A 16,682-nucleotide genomic window follows, 5' to 3' on the forward strand; every position below is an offset into this window, starting at 1 on the left:
CATTAGGGCCCTAATTTGGATGTCGGTTGGAGTTCCTCTGACAGACATCATTGCATCATTGCAGTTTGAGAACCGACCGACCTTGGGTCAGCAGTCCAAAAGCTCAATTAAGATGCGACTGCACATGGTGCGGTCTCAGACTCCCATTTCCCTATGGGAGCTAGTTCGGCGGTCAGAAACCAGCCTCAGCACAAGCTCCCATAGATTAATGGGAGCAACTGTTTTTCCCTGCAGAGATTTACGGGGGGCACCATAGGTGCCTCCTCGGCCCCCAACCAGAGGCCATGGAAGAAGGGGGGCCCTGCTAGGGGCCCCCAAAGTCGCTTTTCATGTCAGAATGCCCGACATGGAAAGCTTGTTGGAAACCAACATCATAATCCCGACAGTGGCAACGCCATCTGTTACGAATTATGTTGCGGTTCCGACTGGCCGTTGGAAGCCAGCCATTTACCGGCCGGTTTCAAATCAGACTACCGTCATTGCAATACAGTGGTTGGATTTGAAACCTTGGATGTCGGTCAGAGAGCCATCAAAATTAGGGCCTAAGTGTCTCTTTATTTCTCAAGGACTTTGTGAAAGGATGCATATTTAATTTAGATCTAGTGCCAAGGTAGATCCCTGTACCACAGGACCACTTCCTAAAGAATATTCTATTCTAACAATGACAAGTTGAATCTAAGGTTCATGTATAGATAATTTTACAGATCTGTAGTACAATCATTGTGACATTGTTCACTGCAAATGTATTAAATGTTTTTAAGTGATTTCCTCTGGAACAAAAGTGTAAGTTTACTTTTTAGAATCAGGCACAAATAAATTCAGTCAATATGTCTTGGAAGACCTTCAGGAGCTACAGGATGTAAACACTTCTGTTACTCATTTTAACACCTTAAATTTGATCCTTCTCCATGATGCAAAATGGTAAGTCTACATTTGACCTTTCGAATGAGGACTCTATTTGGAAACCCTCTTGGGTATAATTCCACACCTAGCTAAATAACCTTTCCGATCTTTACTAAAAAACTGTAACTTCCAGCAACAACCCTATACAAAGAAAATACATCTTCCAAAAACTTAATAAAAGAGCTTCCTGTACTTTTTTTCCACCATTCCTACTTCAAGCTGCTGTGATACATAATCAACTAACAGTGTTGCAAAAGTCTCCTTCCATGGTATCACAGCAAATTGTCCCAAAATATCTAAACCCAATTTTCTCATGAACAGTCCAAAACCTCTATGGATTCAGTTACAAGTGATTTAGCAGACTTCTCATTCTTTTAAACATTCGGACACGGTCTCACCCATTCTTCCACCAGAATTTAAATTCTTGGCCACCAATAAAATACTCTTAGATGTCTTTTAGTAGGTGACATACCTAAAATGTCTATCTTGTTCTCGTTAAAAAATACGTATCCTAAGCCCCACTGGAGGAAAAACTTTGTCACCTCATATCACAATCTAATTCTGTTCCATCACTCCATCCTTTATTTAAGAAAAGGCATTAAGATCACCACTTGGTTTACCCTTTTCCAACCAATTGGAAAGCATATATTGCAAAGTTTTCATCATATCATCCTTCTCAAGTCTTTTCTTATCACAGAACTCTTGTGATATAGCTTGCTCATCTCCTTCCTTTAATACTCCCACATTCACATCTACAATAGAAAAAGTGACCTTGCAATTCTCAACATTTCATGAAAACTTACTCCAAGGAATCCCCAAAATCTCTTTCTTAGCTTTGCATTTTCAAACCTTACCTAGAGCCATTGGGTAAACTCAGAAAGGGCTTCAACATTTACCAACATTAATTTAAAGATGACAGTTGTGGCATCCTGCCAGCCTAGGCACTCGCCAATAAGTAAGCCACGCACAGGGAGTAGTTTTTCACGTCTTTATTCTGCTGTGTGTAAGTCAGAACTAAGCATTCAAAGCCTGCCTTCAACTCATCCCACCAACGCTTACGTCACAGGCCTACGGTGTACAGGAGGAACCAAAAGAGTTCCATTGTTCTTTTTTTACAAGACACTACATCTCCCTCTTTGTTAAATAAAAAGTCACAACTTTCAAAAACACATAAATAAATAAATACATAAATAAATATACAAATAAATACATGAATAAATATATAGACACACAAGCAATTACAATTCTTCAATTAAGCATTGTGGCGCCTGAATCTCACATCCTGATCATGTCACTGAAAACCAGGAACTTGCATTCAAAATGTCATTGATCTGCACAGGTGAGGTGGAATTATCAGTAGACACAGAGTCATCAACAGTCTGTTTAGATCCAGGTTCTAAACTGACATCGATGTTTGGTGAGTGACGGGCCACATGTCAAAAATAAGAGGAATCTCTTGGAAGGGACTTCCCAGGATGCTGGGCAGCCCCCATGTGTCCTTTGGTATTGGTGATAGTAAAGGGTTCAACCTCAAAAGGAGCAATTGATTTCTTTCTTCTGTATCATCTAGCAAGCACTCAATCTCCTCTTGTAAGTTATGTCCTTAGCATGATGTCGTCGGTCAGCATATATTTTCATCTTCTGTCTGTGACCAAAGTTTGCAGTGTGAATGTCTTCCTCATTCTTAGATATGAGGTTGACCCATTGGAACAGCTTGGTCATCATGGCTCTTCCAAACATGAGAGTTGCAATGTTTTCCCCTGTCGATGGGTGAAGGGTCGAATGGTAAGCTCAAAGAGTAGTATTTCAAACAGCTTTTAGGTCGAGCTTCCTCAATGCAGCACACTGAACAGCTTTCTTTAGAGTACTCATTAACCGTTCTATCAGGCCATTGCCTGGGGCCAAAGAGAGGTGCTTTTTTAATGCTATATTACCTACTGGCTGTCATCAGTAGGTAGTTAAAGCTAGAAGAGCGTTTTATCATTTGTCAAATAATTGGCTTAGTTTGAAAAATCTTCACAAATTTTTTAAAACTAGCTTGACAGTCACTTCAGCCACTGTATTCAAAATTTTAGGGTGATCAGTTAAGTGGGGGCCGAGAAAAAGGGGGGGTTTCCCAAAATGCTTTTTCTCCATGTTAATTTCCATAGGAAACTTTAGACACGCCTATAGTCCAAACTGCTGAACGGAATTACACCAAATTTGGCAGAAAGGTAGCCTCTGGTCCAGAAAGTGAACATTTTGTTAAATGGTGTAGATCTGCTCAGTAGTTGCGGAGAAATGTAAATAAATTCCCAGTTGTATATATAGTGACGCAAAGGATCCGCAAACCCTCCCGATCTGATTGGCTGCCAATGCTTCAAAGCAGGAAGTGCAGACAGACATCTTGTGTCTCGGTTGAACCAAATCACTAGAAAAAAACGTACAAAAAAATGTAAAAGGGGCAGGATCCCCTAGGCCTCTTCAAAATTCAGAAGGAGTTGCTCTGAATCCATGACTTCCGCCGAAAAAAAGAAAACAAACAAAGCTTGGACTCCCGTCCTTTGTTTAATCTAGGCCCCCGTGTCGGCGAGGTCCCAGTGGTAAGTTTAAATGATGATGTGGGGGCCCATGTGGGTCCCCCGCAGCTCCGGCGAACACCACCTCCCTGGGGCTAGATTTGATATTTAATATTAAAGTGGGGTGGCTCCTGCGCCCCACTCCGCTGCACCAGGGACAGCCACCTTCCCAGGACACACTGTTTATTTTTATTTTTTTATATGGGGAGGCCCTATGGCCTCTCCTGCAGCCCCTGGCACCACCACCTCCCTGGGGTACAAATAAAATAATTAAGGGGATCCATTGTGGACCCTCAACCCGGGGGCCCACCTCCTCCGAGGGTCAAATTTGAAGACAGGAGCAGGGCCACATGGCCCCTCTATAGAAACCCTATGTGGCCCTGGGAACCGCTACCCCCATGGCCAAATCCAGCAATGTCCTGGTGTGCCCAGCCCTGGACACTGCTATTTGATATGGCTTGGGGGAACACCGCTCCCCAGGGCTAAAAAAGCATTTAAAATAAAACTAAATTCAGAGGGAGTCACCCTGGATCCGTGACTCCCGCTGGATAAAAGAAAACAAACAAAGCATGGGCACCCACCCTTCATTCAATCTAGGCCCCCATGTAGACCAGGTCCTAAGGGCAAGTTTAACTGATGAGTCGGGGGCCCACATGGGGCCTGCAGCTCCGGGGACTGCTACCTCCCTGGGGCTAGATTTAAAATGTAATATTAAAGTGGGGTGGTTCCTGTGCCCCCATTCCACTGCCCCAGGGACACCTTCTCGGGCACACTTTATTTTATCTTTTTTTAAATGGGGAGGCCCTATGGCCTCTCCCGCAGCCCCTGGAAGCACCACCTCCCCGGGGCACAAATAGAATAATTAAGGAGATCCATTACAGACCTTCCACTCCGGGGCCCACCACCTCCCCGGGGCAAATTTGAAGACAGGAGCCGGGCCGCACGGACCCTCTCTAGGACCAACGTGTTCCCTGGGAACCATCCTCCAAGGGCCGACTCCAGGAATGTCTTGGATTGCCCACCCCCCCCCAGGACAATGCTGTTTGCTATGGCTTGGGAGGAGCACCACTCCCGCCATGCCATAGCAAACACTGCTTTGTTTCATGGAAGCAAGAGCATGTAAAATGCTCTTGATTGCACGAAGTGGAGTAGAATTGCTTTTGGCCAGAGGGAGCTGCATGTTGACAGCTACGTCTGTCCTAAAGCAATGCCGCATCCCAAAGGACGCAGGTAGTCGGCAGGGATCACGGGGGCCTTCAGGCTCCCCTGCTGTCCCCAAGGAAAATAACTGGGTGTCCTGGGTGGGAACAAGCTACTCAGTATTGTGGCCAAACCTATGGAATGGGGTCCCCATGTTGAAAATTGGTCCGGCAGGTGAGTCGCAACCCCCATCGCTATGCTCAGAATGGCGCCATGCTCAGAATGGCGCCCCATGTAACATTGCAGCAGAGTCACAAATCTGCTAAAAATAAATAAATAAAACATTTTCAAATATGAATTTACTCAATAATGTATTGTCTCATACACTTATACAAACAGTCACACATGTACTCACAGACTAGTTCAAACACTTATGTACCCACTTACAGACCTACTCAGACCCTGACAAGTCCACTCGCTAACCCACACTGCCACTGATGCACCCACTCACCAATCCACTCAGAAAGTTAAACACCCACAGACAAACCCATTCACACACTTATACACCCACTCACAGATCCACACAGACACTAATGCATTCTTTCACAGACCCAGTGAGTTACTGATGTAGCCAGTCCGAAACCCTCTCAGATACTAACGTACCAACTCACAAACCTGCTTAGACACTGACACACCCACTTCAACTCTGAGGCACCCACTTACAAACCCACTCAGATATTTATGTACTGACTCAGAGATTCACTCAGACACTGATGCACCCACCCATGGACCCAGACAGACACTGATGGAGCCTCTCACAGACCCTCTTACATACCCAGTTACTGGCTCACATAGACACTTGCATGCACAGAATTACTTACATGCTGATGTACCCAGTCACAGACCCATTCAGACACAAATGCATCTACTCACAATGCTACTGAGATACTAACATACCCAGTCACTGAGCCACTCAGATACTGATACAGCTCCTCAAAGACCAAGTTAGACAGTGATGCACCCACTCTCAGGCCAACTCAGACACTGATGCACACACTAACATACTCACGCAGACACTGGAACGGACACTCACTGACCTACACAGACACTCATGCACCCACTTGAAGATCTAGTCAGACAGTGATGCACCTAGTCACAGAGTCAGTGAGACACTCATTCACCCATTGAGTAACCTATTTAGATAATGTTTCATTCACTCACAGAGCTACTTTGACACAGATGCACCCACTCATTTTCCCTCAGACACTGATGCACCCATTCACAGGCCCATTAAATCACTGACACAGATGGTCACTGATTCAGTCAGACACTGATGCATTGCATGAATTACAATTGAAAAATGTTTTAATTGGGAATTAACATTTAAAAAACCTTAGAAATTCACTGAAAAAAATTAAGGTTACAGGGAGGTTATAGTTAGGCTGTTGTTTCACTCATACAAAACCAGATAAATTAATCCTTTACAGTTAGTGGACTAACTATAACTTTTAAACCTGCAATGCACTGCTTATGACCTCACATATTACATCACTCATGACATGGTCAGTGACATGCCTGATGACATCGCTGATGACATCTCAAATGATATCACCAATGACATCATCAATAGATTCTCTCACACACCCACTTACTCCCCCACATAACCTTTTATACATCCACTCCTACTACCACACTACCATTCTTAAACCCATTCATACACACATTCACCTACTCACTGATTCCTACATCTACACATATATCCACTCACTCACCTATATATCCACACATACACTCACCTATTCACTCACAAATGCAGCCGCCGAGATATCCACTCATACACCCATAAAACCACTCACACACTGAGTCAGTCACCCATAGAGCTATTTACACACTGACCCTCCCATCCTTAAAGTCAATCACCCAGCCACATAATCACCCATACAGTTACACACACAGTCACTCACTTACTCATACAGAGAGTAGTGCATACTCACTCACCTATACAGTCACTGACTCAAGCACAAACTCACCTATACAGCCACTCTTACATTCACTTACTCACCCATACAGTCACTCATATATCCCATCATTCACCTATATAGCTTTTCACATACCTACATACTCACCCGTATTCCACATGCATTCACTCACCAACACAGCCATACACACACTCAATCACCCATACAGCCCCACACACATGTACTCTCTAAGTCATACAGCCACTGACTCACCCACTCACCAGCCACCTACACAGATAATGAAACACCCATAGAGGTACTCAGATAACCAGTCACTTACCTATACAGAAACTCACATGCTCACTCACACACCTATAAAGTAACCCTGAGCATAAACTGCTCTCCGCCAGCCGAATGTGCAGAAATTTTCCCGCTCCGCTGGGAACATGGAGCATAGGGCAAAACTCCGACTCCGCAGCAGAGCGGAGTTAGCCAGCCCACCCTCCTGCAATAGGCTCCCCGCCTCCACCCCAATAAAAAATTGTTACAAACTAATTTAAAATGAAATAAAAACACTGTTACCTGTACTGTGGCATCCCCGGGCTGCCCTCCTCCACCTTGCCGTCTCTCTTCTACGTGGGAGGTACATCTTGAGAGAACTGTACTTGACATCATTCAAGATATGTGCATGCGCTCGCACATGCGCATGCGCAGTTCTCTCAAGATGTACGTCCTTGTAGGAGAAAGACTGCAAGGAGGAGGATGGCAGCCCGGGGACACCGCAGTACAGGTAAGCGTGTTCTTATTTCATTTTAAATTAATGTGTAACTGTTTTTTAATTGGGGGGTTTGAGGCGGGTGGCAGAGAGGAGCAGAGCAGCGTTCCACTGAGTTTTTCCCCAACTCTGTGGACCTCCACGTAGTCTCACTACTCCAGCTCCACCTGGGTTACTGTACAGCCACTTAGACACCAACTGACAGACGGACACAGACATTCTCAAAATCTGTCACTCACCCATACAGTCGCTGAGACAGCTAATCACTCACTTATACATATAGTCACTCACCTACTGAATCACCCATACAGGCACTTAAACACCCAGTGATTCACAAATACACCTTGGTATATAATTTAACACTCAAACATTTTTTAAACACTCACAGTCACCAGATGATGTCATCAGTGATTTCATTTGAGATGTCATCACTCATGTCACTGACCATGTCATGAGTGATTTAATATGTGAGGTCATAAGCAGTGCATTGCGAGAGTGCAAGTTATTGTTAGCCTCACAAACAATAACAGCTTAATTTCTCTGGTTTTGTACAAGTGAAAACCCAGCCTAACTATTACGTTGCTGTAATCTTGGTGTTTTTGCAGTGAATATATATATATATATTGCTTGGGCAACAATGCAAACAAAGTCCCCACTGACTCCCCCTTCTACAGATCAAAAAATATAAAAAAAATTCATTGACTATAATGATACGACTTCTAAACGTACTAAGCATTATTGCATGTAATTTTCAACAGTGGACAAAGTGACAGTATAAACACTGTCTGGCACATGCATCATCATAGGGTTTTGCAATTCCTTAATTGCGATTATTAAGGAATCGCAATTAAGGAATAGCAAAACCCTATGCATGTAGGAATCGCTAAAGAAATAGCGATTCCCACAAATTCCTTAATTACGACTCGCAAATTGCGAGTCGCAATTAAGGAATGTCTTCCCATTCATTCCTATGGGCCTCCAGGCCCATAGGAATGAATTGGAGATTGCGGGAGCAATTTGCGAGTACCAGTAGGTACTCGCAAATTGCTCCCGCAATTTCGATGGTGCAAGGGTGTCAAAATGACACCCTATTGCACCCATGTATGTTAACTCTGCACAAATGTTGCATACACACATGCTCTAAGGGCATGTGTGTGCGCAACATGAAACTTAGAAAAATGCAAATAAGTGCATTTTTCTAAGTTTTAGCAAATTACCATGAAGTCCAGCTTCATGGTAATTTGCTCCTGCTAATAGCGAAATCGCTATTTTTTAAACTGTAATGCATTGCATTTAAGGAATCTCAATTAGGGATTCCTTAAATGCAATCGCTATTTAAGGAATCGCTATTTTGAGATTCCTTAAATAGCGATTTTTGCATTTGGGATGATGCATCCCAAATGCAAAAATACCGGTCACAAAGGGGCAGATTCTGAGAATCTGCCCGTTTGCGACCGGTTTTGTGCTTGATGCATGTGCCTGTGTATTCGGTATCTGTTTCTAGAAGGGAAAGAGGAGAGTGTTCAACAACCTGGTTGGTTGTGAGTAGCATCAGGTGTCTCCTGAATTAGGTGTGAGTGTGCAAAGAAAGAGAGAGATACTCCTGTGTGAATTGTTGTGCCCTCACACACCCTTGCGAGTGTACAGCATCATCATTGGGCACTGCTCCTCATGGGGGTGGCGCTGCAGTCCCTCACAGGCCCTACTCTAGGGCTCTCTAACGGAGATCTTTTAGGAGTTGCCGCATTTGTGCATGTGGGTGTCTGGGCCAAGTGGTGGTAGTGAGTGAAGATAAAATAACCCAGTAGGTACCCTGGTTAATTTAGTAGGGGGTCTTCTGGATTAGGCTAAAAAAGTCATGGGGACGGAGATGCAAAGTTTGCACAATGAGAGGGGGAAAAAAGGAAATCAATCCCGCTGCTCTCAACCCGTGTAGTAGTGTCACTAAAGCGTTAGAAGTGGGAAAGGGTCGACATATGTTTTGCGCTATAAGTGGGTCCCTAGTGGATCCCTGAGCGCTTCATCAGGACCAGTGAAAATAAAAGAGAAAGGTAGGAATCAGGGAAAAAAACACCCTATATTCCTATCATGCCTTCGTTGAGGTTAGGTAAACAGGTACTGTCATAGGGACATGTTGTTATTCGTGTGCCCTGTTCTCAGCCCTCCCCGGATTAATGTGGGGCTGCTTCAGCAGTAACTATCGGGTGGAAAGAGGCAGTTTTCGCCCTTCTTCCGTGATTCGGAGACCTACCCGTCCTCTAAGACCGCCGGTGAAAATAAAGTGACAGTGCCTGCAGAGTACAGTACAATGATATGTCGAGCATGAAATAAAATAGTGATATAATCCAGAGCTTAATTCCTGCCATTTCTAAACATTTAAAACCAAAAATGGATCCCGGGGTGGACAATATAATAAAGTGAAAGTGCAAGTGTTGGAACGTGGGTTATTAGTAGTGGGAAATATATATATACCACAGGCAAAAAGGCCACTAGCACAATATAGAGCTCGGTACTGGTCTTGAAAAATTATTCCCATGCTCTACCCTTGGCAGCTTGGCTGCGAGCATGCAGGCTTAACTTCAAAGATAGGCATGTAAAGCATTTACGAACATCTATTCAGTAAATAATTAAGACACAATGCACAAAAAAAATACAATACCAACTTATAAAATTAGGAAATATTTGTATCTTTAAAACGACACCAAAAATAAAAATAGTCCAATGTAGGGAACCGGAGATATGAATTTTTAAAGCTTTAGCACCATATAGCACATAGAAACCTATAGCGCTTATTGGGGCATCTCGTCACACTAGACTGGGACAAAGTCAAAGTTACAGGCCAACCGCTATGGAGCCCTGCGCGGTTACCCCTCGCTGTAGGACTCAGTCAAAGGTTTTACCTTCGGACTTAAAAACTTTTCTGGAGCTTTTCTTCCTGGGGTCCCCTGAAGCTCTCAGCCAGTCTGGATTCTGAGAGGGTTCTCCGGCTTGCCTTGTGACGTGCTCCCAGTCAAACTTGTAGAAGTCAGACTTCCGGAGGTTTTCAGTGGGAAGATCGAGGGATCCAGGCCAGCTCGAGGTTGAAGGTTGGCGGCTTGACTCTTGCGGTTGTTCTGGTCACCTCTCCTACGTTCGGACTTAGAAACTTTTACGGAGCTTTTTCTTCAGTGGTCCTTCACTGCTCCTCACCAGGCCGGATTCATTGAGGGTTCGCCAGCTTGGCCAGCTTGTTTCAGCTTACTCCCGGACAAACTCTGGAAGTCGGACCCCCGGAGCTTTTCAGCGGATGAACCTGGACAGCAGGTTGGTTCGTGTTTGAGGGTTGCCGGCTTGGCTGGCCAGGTCCAGTTGGTCCACTTATAGAGCTTTTTTCCAAAGTTGCTTGAAACTTCTCGAAACTTCTGGAACTTCTTCCTGAAGTTCCTTTGAGGGTCCTAAGGTGTTCAAAACTTACTCCAATTGTCTGGAAGCTCCAAGATGGTCCATGAAAGTTTGGAACTTCAATTCCCACAATCCACTTGGACAAAACCCTTACAAATCCACTGGTAGTACTCCAGGCTGCGGATTCTTGGTGGTGATGGTCCAGGTGAGCTCTGTTAACCTGCAGCTTGCAGGGAGTTTACTCTTTAGTCCTTTTGAAGCAGGTTTGATCCACAGGTCTTTAGTTCCAGATTGTGAAGCAGGCGCAGTCAGTCATAGCGCAGGGCCTCGTTGGTGCAAATCAAACTTCCAGCATGGACCCTACTTCTTCCTTAAGTTTCAAGCAGCAGATCTGAGTGGATCTGCCCCTCTCAGATACTTATTCAAAGTTCTCTGGGTCAAACAGGGGGGCACTCCTGTTCAATAAGGTACAGGGCAACATCCCAGGGTATGACCACATCCTCCAAAGACTGGCACTATCTTCTCCCAGAAAGCACCATTTCTCAAAAGTTCATCATGGCTGCCTCCCCTTTGCATCCCCTCCTCTCTTTGAAGAAGATGTTTTACAACCCCTTCCCCTGCCATAGCATTCCTATGTAGCAGAACCCAGTATGGCTCCCTGACCCCCTGGGCTACTTATCACCTGATCAAAGCAGCCTAGCTAATCCACCTAACTCTGGCCAATCAGATTAGAACACCAGAGTGTTGAATTTCGGCTGGCAGACAAGAAAGTCTTATAACTTTTTGGCTCTACAATTTAGGATAAATTCAACAATACCATATTGTTGGATTCATCAATATCATTCTAGGAAGTCCTTGAATTACATTTTTATCACCTCCTTGACGTTAGTTATTATTTACTTCTTTCCATGGTAACCTATGTAGCTGGGGATATGCAATGGGGGAAATGAACTGAGCAATTTCTCCAACATCAGGGCTTATAAAACATCTTATATAAGGGCCCTGCCCATGTCTGCAGGACCCCCCTCCCCTGGAAAACCCAGGGGAGACTTAAGGGGTTCTGAATATGTACAAATATTGCCAATCCTCATTCCACATTGCTCCTAGCACAAAAGTCGATTTTGGGAAGCACTTTACCACAATGTTGAGAGTGAAATGTGCAATTTCACTAAACCCAGGGCAGATAAAACTCCTTTTAAAAGGGTCCTCCTTATAAACACTTGACCCCTCGGACACCTAGCAAAGACCCAGGGGGTACCTCACATGCCCAAATATGTTAGTTTATCAAATTAGAAGTGCCCCAAACACCGAAGTCGAGTTTGGGCACAATTTGCATTTTAAAACCAGTCCTGCAACACAGGGCTGCTTTTAAACTGAACTTAGGCTTCCGCACTCCACACATGAAAGTGCATAAAAACTGCTAGCCTGTAAACTGCCATGCCCTAGTATATGCTACAGTCTTTAAGGTAGTTTCCCCTGCCCTATTATGTACTAGGGCCTTATACGGGAGGGCATGCCAATCATGATTGTATCCTAGTGCACATAGGTGTTTTCACTGTGTTCTAAGTGTTTTTTCAGCATAACACTGGCCCTGGGCCTGGTTAGACAGAGCCAGAGACAGTCAGAGTCAGTTACCACCAGTACCAGGCAGCAAAAAGTTGGGCGGTGCCCAGGGCAACAGCATGTACAGTTTGTTTAGCTATATAACAGAAATAGGGCTTCATTGCAGAAAATGCCTAAATTTACTAAATAATTAGTAGTATAAAGTGACAATGCAAGAGGTAGATTGAAGAGCTCACTCCCTTCCACATTGAACCCTTCTGGAAACAAAAAACATGATTACATTGAAAATGCCAATTTTACACTAAATACTCTTCACTTCCAAACTTGACAGCTAAAGTGCTATGGTGAAGTCTATATCAAATTCTGCTCTACAGCCTCTTCTCCCAAGAATTACCCCCATGTCAGACCCCAATATCTTTTTAGGATATTGTATATTTTTCATGCAAGTGTGATACCAATATTCCCTAATGTAAGTTCTCCTCATTTTACTTAACCACTCATCTAATGTGGGCTGCCCGGGGGACTTCCTATGGCTAGTAATAAAGGAATGAGTCCCTCAGGTTGAGGTATAAATAAATTGGTTGCATGGCTTCCAAACTGTGAGGAGTTGATGAAGCCCAGCAAAATCCATTGGTTGAAAATAGTGGAAGATCTGATATTGAAACTATGGGATGGCACCACATGACATAAACATATGTCCCCAATTTCCCACATTCTTGCACTTGGGGCATATTGTAACTGAAATGCAAAACATTTTATTAAGCTTCTCTAGAGTGTACACGAGCATCCAGGAATTTAAGAGCATCATCCAATGAAAATTTGCCCCCCTCAACAGCAAGAAGCCGTACTGAAAATACTTTGTCCACATGTCCCCATTAATCTCTATCTCTGTACGTTTCCTCCATTTTGTCCTGATATTAGTGGTAACGATAGAGCTGTTATTGAGGAGATTTTGGAAAGTCTTTAAATTCTCGACTATTGAAAGGTGGACCATTGTCCGACTTTACTGCAGGTACAACCCATGTTGCAAAGATGGCAATTAGTTTTTGAATGGCCATTTGTAGTGGATGAAAGATCTTCCACCATTGGAAAACCAGAGTATTCATCAACAATCCCTAAACTAAAAGATGATTCCCATTCTCAAGATGACTAAAGAATTCAATAGCAGTTCTCTCCCAAGCATGATGTGGCAACTCTGCCATGTTCAAAGGGTGCTGAATGACTTGAGATGAAAGACAGTTGCACATATGACAAGTATTTAGTTCTTTTTCAATCCTTTTGATGAGACACAGAAACTAGACTCAGTCACGGAGAGCTCTCTTGGTGGCAACTATTTCTCGATGTTCCTTATGGGGGACATCAATCATTTGTTGTCGTAGACTCTCAAGAATACCAATTTGTGTACCTACAGAAAGAGGCCTTCTTGAGTCACTGAAAGCCCATCTCTTACATTTTTGAAGTTCAAATACTCATTGTCATAAGTGAAACATCTGGAGTGCTGGTTCCATTTTTGATGAGCTATAATGTACTTTAATCCTAAAATGACACTATCTTGGCTCGGCCAGTGACAACTTGTTCTAAAGAAATGCAGCTCGTGTGTTCAGTTTTACAATAAAATTCATCAGCATCATCATTATCTTCATTGATAACTTTATTCGACAAATACATGAGCCATGGAAGTACACAATAAAAAATCACAACAAAACATTCTAATCTAATAGATACAAAGAAGATACAAATATAAATTAGAAGATGGAATAGTGTATTAAGCCACATATATTAATACCAGACACAAAAATTAATTATCTTATATCTGTGGATGAATACACAGGTCTAAAACAATAAATACTGCGACTAGCACGTTCTATTTTTAAAATACTTAGAACTACGACCTATACACTATGGACTAATAATGTCCTATCTTGCAGGCACCACTGCCTTATTCTCCATATTTCTAATAAAAATAGAGTTACTACACATAGAGTTAAATAACTTACATCATTTTTCAGTATTCAGAATATATTAGAATAAATTATTGTGCCCATGGCCCTGCAAATTGGTATAAGCCACTTCTTCCTAGATAGTCACTTGTTGTTACTTTGCTCCTGAGGCGGAAAGCCGGGAGAGTGCTTAATTTTAAACTTATCTTTGTGTTCTTGTGTATTTTAAAAAGGCTTACTCACCCAAATTACTTGAACTGACAGCGGGATCACCGCTGATAGGAAACGGCGGGGAAACGCTATCCCAGCGTCTTGCTCCGATCACAGGCCACGCCCCCTTCGGAGGCCACGCCCACCGCCCACTGTTTAAAAGGGACGCTGATCACTAGCGTCACCACTTGTTGTTACTTTGCTCCTGAGGCGGAAAGCCGGGAGAGTGCTTAATTTTAAACTTATCTTTGTGTTCTTGTGTATTTTAAAAAGGCTTACTCACCCAAATTACTTGAACTGACAGCGGGATCACCGCTGATAGGAAACGGCGGGGAAACGCTATCCCAGCGTCTTGCTCCGATCACAGGCCACGCCCCCTTCGGAGGCCACGCCCACCGCCCACTGTTTAAAAGGGACGCTGATCACTAGCGTCACCACTTGTTGTTACTTTGCTCCTGAGCCGGAAAGCCGGGAGAGTGCTTAATTTTAAACTTATCTTTGTGTTCTTGTGTATTTTAGAAAGGCTTACTCACCCAAATTACTTGAACTGACAGCGGGATCACCGCTGATAGGAAACGGCGGGGAAACGCTATCCCAGCGTCTTGCTCCGATCACAGGCCACGCCCCCCTCGGAGGCCACGCCCACCGCCCACTGTTTAAAAGGGACGCTGATCACTAGCGTCACCACTTGTTGTTACTTTGCTCCTGAGGCGGAAAGCCGGGAGAGTGCTTAATTTTAAACTTATCTTTGTGTTCTTGTGTATTTTAAAAAGGCTTACTCACCCAAATTACTTGAACTGACAGCGGGATCACCGCTGATAGGAAACGGCGGGGAAACGCTATCCCAGCGTCTTGCTCCGATCACAGGCCACGCCCCCTTCGGAGGCCACGCCCACCGCCCACTGTTTAAAAGGGACGCTGATCACTAGCGTCACCACTTGTTGTTACTTTGCTCCTGAGGCGGAAAGCCGGGAGAGTGCTTAATTTTAAACTTATCTTTGTGTTCTTGTGTATTTTAAAAAGGCTTACTCACCCAAATTACTTGAACTGACAGCGGGATCACCGCTGATAGGAAACGGCGGGGAAACGCTATCCCAGCGTCTTGCTCCGATCACAGGCCACTCCCCCTTCGGAGGCCACGCCCACCGCCCACTGTTTAAAAGGGACGCTGATCACTAGCGTCACCACTTGTTGTTACTTTGCTCCTGAGGCGGAAAGCCGGGAGAGTGCTTAATTTTAAACTTATCTTTGTGTTCTTGTGTATTTTAAAAAGGCTTACTCACCCAAATTACTTGAACTGACAGCGGGATCACCGCTGATAGGAAACGGCGGGGAAACGCTATCCCAGCGTCTTGCTCCGATCACAGGCCACGCCCCCTTCGGAGGCCACGCCCACCGCCCACTGTTTAAAAGGGACGCTGATCACTAGCGTCACCACTTGTTGTTACTTTGCTCCTGAGGCGGAAAGCCGGGAGAGTGCTTAATTTTAAACTTATCTTTGTGTTCTTGTGTATTTTAAAAAGGCTTACTCACCCAAATTACTTGAACTGACAGCGGGATCACCGCTGATAGGAAACGGTGGGGAAACTCTATCCCAGCGTCTTGCTCCGATCACAGGCCACGCCCCCTTCGGAGGCCACGCCCACCGCCCACTGTTTAAAAGGGACGCTGATCACTAGCGTCACCACTTGTTGTTACTGTGCTCCTGAGGCGGAAAGCCGGGAGAGTGCTTAATTTTAAACTTATCTTTGTGTTCTTGTGTATTTTAAAAAGGCTTACTCACCCAAATTACTTGAACTGACAGCGGGATCACCGCTGATAGGAAACGGCGGGGAAACGCTATCCCAGCGTCTTGCTCCGATCACAGGCCACACCCCCTTCGGAGGCCACACCTACCGCCTATCCACTCTCATTCCATAAACATGTGCCTCTATAGGAAGCGCAGCGGACGAGCGCAGCGGGCGCGCCGATGGAGCGCCGAAGGCGCGCCTAAGGAAAGCCCGTCTGCGCCCGTCCGCGACCGACCGAGGCCAGAGGCAGGTCACTGTACCCCTATTATCCATTATTCCTGCTCGCAGCTGACCAAGCTACAAGGCAAGTGGCCATTGGCGAATGCCGCCTTCAACCAAATTACCAAATATGGCCTCTTATCCTCCCAACCTTTATCCCAATCGAATTCCCGGTCTTTGCCCCGCGCCAGTTATTTTCCAGCCCCGTCTGCCATTGACCACCCTCCCACATCCGTCTCCACAAT

The 16,682-nt window shown here is 44.6% G+C and overlaps 1 protein-coding gene across 1 annotated transcript in view; it reads left to right on the top strand.

Moving 5' to 3' along the window:
• LOC146812239 (uncharacterized) overlaps nt 1-16,682 on the top strand; it is a 303,094-nt gene that overhangs the window by 101,430 nt on the left and 184,982 nt on the right. The gene's annotated exons all lie outside the window — the stretch shown is intronic.

The sequence above is a fragment of the Triturus cristatus genome, chromosome 7 (assembly GCF_964204655.1).
Source record: "Triturus cristatus chromosome 7, aTriCri1.1, whole genome shotgun sequence".
Taxonomy (NCBI): Eukaryota; Metazoa; Chordata; class Amphibia; order Caudata; family Salamandridae; genus Triturus; species Triturus cristatus.